Genomic DNA, 5,000 nt, shown 5'->3' on the forward strand with positions numbered 1-5,000 from the left:
GGTTGTGTATCTGGGCGTCTACGTGATTGTCCAACACAGAGTAACGTCAGGTTCCCTTTCTCCAAAATTTTGAATCCGTTTCAACCTTTCTGCCGGAGGGCTGCTCCAGATTTTTGCGGAACCCCCTGCGATGCCCACCACTACTTGACTCTAAATGGGAGCATAATTGACTAAGGGCCTGTGTCCACCTAGCGTCTTTTTCCAACTGTTAAACGCTGGAAGTACGCTGAGAAGCGCTGATCTCAGCGCACAATTAACATCTGAAACTAATGTTAGTTCAGTGCGGTAGTAGCTTGATAGCTGACAGCTAACATTAGCAAACAACACACATACAGTGATTTAGCTCAACACTCACCAGAAAAATTAAGTGTGAAATATTAAAGGAACACTCCGCCCATTTGAAATGGCTTCAGCTGAAAATGGGCGGAGTGTTCCTTTAAGTGTCTAGCCAATCTGCTCCCACAATTGAGCCTTTCTGTCTCTGTTTCTCCATAGTTGCCAGAAAAGCAGCACCCGACACCAGCGTCTTTCTGAAAAGTAAAAATATTTTCAGCTAGGAGCGCTGGGAGTTGGGCGCACAAAAACGCCGGAGCACTGTGGAAATAGACGCTGGACGCAGCGCACTTTCTCTAGACGTCCGTGTGCGCCCGCATACACTCTCCTCCCCATTGGAAACAACTGAAAATAGACGCCGGAGCTGATGAAAAGACACTAGGTGGACACAGGCCCTAAATGAACATCATGCTGTATAGACCCTTTTCACGGGGGCCATTTTGTGTCGAAAAGGCAGAATAAACACAGGTCACGTGCAAGCAAAACACTAATGAGGGTTTCCAAATTCCAATCATTAGTGTTTTGCTTGCACCTGTGTTTTTACCCTGCCTTTTTGACACAAAATGGCCCCCGTGAGAAGGGGCTCTTGAAGAAGACTTGAAACTAGTGATTGAGACCATCAACTCAATAGAGAGCCGCAGAAACGAGTCCGGAAATCATCGATGCCAACAGTCCTGGTTCTTCACTGTTTTCGCCTATGGGAGTTTTGAATGGGTTTTTGGCGCGATGCTTCTAATACTCTCTCTGGGCAACACTGGCTTAATCAAACGCGAACCAGTGTTTAGTAATATCATCTTCACACACGAGGACCACTTTTACGAGTTTTGAAGCTTTTACGTGCCGTTAAAAGGGCGGCTAGCTAGCAAACGGCTAAATGAGAGTACACTCTTGAGTCGATGGGGATATATACGTCAATAACGTCACCACTTCAAAGGACGAACACGGAAATTCTCTTTCCCTCACCTGGTTCAGCCCGTTCAGCCCGGGGTAATCAGTGAACACATCAACAACAGTCCAGGTTGAGCGCTGACGTGACGTGGAAGCCTATGCGACAGTGTGTAGTTCTGGATTAGCTTAGCTCGAGCTTTTTACTTCTAAGGCTCGCATTTACGCTTCAAAACTCATGAAAGTGGTCCTCATGTGTGAAGATTATCCGACGGAACTCTGGTTCGCGTTTGATTAATCTTGCGTTGCCCAGAGACCGTATTTGAAGCATCGCGGCAAAAACCCATTCAAAAATCCCATAGACAGAAACAGTGAAGAACCAGGAAGTCCGGGACTTCCGCGTTCTGACTACAAAAATACGTCATCCCTGCGGCTCTCTATTAGGCCTTGGCCACACTGATCCATCAGAAAATGGACAGAATTATTGAACGGACAGATGTCTGTCCGATGAGAACTGAGTCTACGTCAAACCCCTTGCTGAAAGCGCCGGGGCTGCTCCACGGCCGGCGAGCCTGCCTGCGCAGCCTGCGTGCAGCTCCTTGGAAATGTGACTCGATGCAAATGACATGAACAGCGCGAGTATAATATAATGTAGATCATGTGCAGATAACCGGAGAGAAGTGTATGCACTATATTCTCCCCTTGGACTAACTTCCAGTCACTGAAATCCTAGTGAAATCACACAATTTTACTTATTTTGCTGGGGAATCCCTTATAGCCTCGTTCACCGCCTCGGCCATCTTCTTTGAAAAGTTGAAACAAATCTCGGAACGCCTCCTCTCGAGACCTCGACTCTGATTGGCTAAACGGACAGTGACTATCCGACCATCCGACCATCCGACCATCCGATACGTCCGTCCAGAAAAAGTTCATCCCTCTTCAACTTTCTGTCCATCAAAACGTATGCAAATTTTCTGGATACGTACGCTTCTGAGTGCTCCACGGACAGTCGGACAGTTGTCATTGAAAATGAATGGAAGTGAACAGAGAAATGAACACACACGGACAGACACCACGGATCAGTGTGGCCAAGGCCTTAGGATCTTGTTTACTGAGGTCAAAATCAGAGTGAGAAGTCGGGTCATGTTCCCTCTGACGTCGGGCCTCCGGGTAGTGTAGTGTTTATGTACAATCGGACTTCTTTTTGCAGCCAGTGGAGTCGCCCCCCTGCTGGCCATTCAAAATAATGCAGGTTTAAGGCACTTCCGCATTGGCTTCACTTTTCCGAAGTGGAGGTTGCCCCCTTGGGTTTTTACTCTTTTTCTGCACACAGGAAAGAGACGCACAACGTTTCAACAGTATTACATCCAGAACTGACACATTATACTGTATGCACACGCACACACACACACACACACGCGCGCACGCGCACGCACACGCACACACACACACACACACACACACACACGTGTACTGTATATACGTGCACACAACCATAATAAACACACGACACATGCACATACACAAACACACCATTATAACTGGGTGGTGATACAGTTAGAAGCTAAATGGAATTGTTAAGGATGGGGAAAAATAATATTTTGTGTGTGTGCATCTTTCTAATCAGTTTTCACAGTGTGACAGAGTCATTTCAGCAGTGCTTATGTGGCATGTTGAAATCCTCTGATTTATATTTATCTCAGCTGCAGCAGACGCCACCAATTATTTCCTTAAATGTACTTGGGAAAGCAGTTAGTTAGTTTTAGAGTTGAGAAGGCAGGCAGGTGCCGTTAATAACCTGTTCACACTGCTCCTTCAGTTGGAGATGAGGCAAGTGTATGTCCCAGACATGCCAGCCCACTCACTTTTGTATTTATAAGGAGTTTTCTGGGGAGTCAGTCAACATACACACCACACATATGGCCCATTTCCACCGCTGATATCAATGCGGCCCCGCACAGCTCGTCTCGCTTTTTTGTCTCATTCCACCGATCAAAAACGTGGACAGCCCGGGTTGAGTCGGGGTTGAGTCGTGCTGCTTTTGGTCCCTGCTCTGTTGAGGTTCTAGGGCTGTGGACCCGGTACCATACGGTGACGTGAAAACACTGCAGACGACTGATTGGTCAGGCAGAATCGTGTTTACTGTATCTACTGACTGTCAGTGCTGGATACCAGTTTAGTGGGGCTTACCTTCTCTTCTGTTATGTTATTTCCATCAGTCTTTTGTGTTGCTGCCTTCGGCGCTGGTGAAATAAAATCGATCTCCTTGCTCAGCTTTAACATGCGGTGGTTTTCAATTGTTTTGAGAGAGAAAAAAGTCCGCTCCTCGGGAAGCCCTTTGTAGTTGGCTCCGCTAGGCCGCAGGCGAAGCCGCGGTCTTGCCTGGTGAGTTGCCGCTGGGGTTCTCCTCGTAGCGCCTCTCCCTCTCACCTCCACACATACACACCTCCTCCACACATACACACCTCCTCCACACATACACACCTCCTCCACACATACACACCTCCTCCACACATACACACCTCCTCCACACATACACACCTCCACACATACACACCTCCTCCACACATACACACCTCCTCCACACATACACACCTCCTCCACACATACACACCTCCTCCACACATACACACCTCCTCCACACATACACACCTCCACACATACACACCTCCTCCACACATACACACCTCCTCCACACATACACACCTCCTCCACACATACACACCTCCTCCACACATACACACCTCCTCCACACATACACACCTCCACACATACACACCTCCTCCACACATACACACCTCCACACATACACACCTCCTCCACACATACACACCTCCTCCACACATACACACCTCCTCCACACATACACACCTCCTCCACACATACACACCTCCTCCACACATACACACCTCCTCCACACATACACACCTCCTCCACACATACACACCTCCACACCTCCACACATACACACCTCCTCCACACATACACACCTCCACACATACACACCTCCTCCACACATACACACCTCCACACATACACACCTCCTCCACACATACACACCTCCTCCACACATACACACCTCCTCCACACATACACACCTCCTCCACACATACACACCTCCTCCACACATACACACCTCCACATACAACACATACACACCTCCACACATACACACCTCCAGGGCCAGTTTGTAATAAGTGAATGCACAGTAGCATAATGAATGTTGGGGCGAGAGCAATTAAAAGAAACAGTAAACAGAGATAATGAGTTACCCCCGCAGGACGCGCTGCCCCCCGGTGGTGTGATTATGTGTGTGCACGTGCATGAACTCAGAGGCTATGAGCGTGTGCAGAACAATCCAGTCATTCATTGCACGAGGTGTGTGTGTGTGTGTGTGTGTGTGTGTGTGTGTGTGTGTGTGTGTGTGCCTTGTTGTATCTGTGTGAGCTGACGGGGTCACAGGGGTCACGGGGGTCACACAGCACATGCAGGTATTTGCCTTTTTGTTGTTGTTGATCTTGTAAGTGACCCCAATCTCCCTGCAGGCAGCGGAGCCCCGCAGATAAACGGCCATTCAAATAGTCCCAGCTGTAATTACACAACACAGCTCGTATATATATATGGCTGACTGGCTGAGCCGCTAACAGACTTAGCCTCTTTAACAGGGAGGGAGGCAACCACCGCCCAACGCCGCGTAACGGGAAAGAGCTAATGTGTTGAGAGGGTGGCAGGGGGCGAGGCGAATGGGAGACTAGATTCAAAGAGAAGAGAGGCGCCCAGGC

General features: G+C 48.7%; 1 protein-coding gene across 1 annotated transcript in view; it reads right to left on the reverse strand.

The window, feature by feature from the left end:
- The window catches only part of LOC310777484 (solute carrier family 12 member 9), a 121,428-nt gene that overhangs the window by 20,707 nt on the left and 95,721 nt on the right, over positions 1 to 5,000 (reverse strand). The gene's annotated exons all lie outside the window — the stretch shown is intronic.

Source organism: Poromitra crassiceps (assembly GCF_964638095.1).
Source record: "Poromitra crassiceps genome assembly, chromosome: 5".
Lineage (NCBI taxonomy): Eukaryota > Metazoa > Chordata > Actinopteri > Beryciformes > Melamphaidae > Poromitra > Poromitra crassiceps.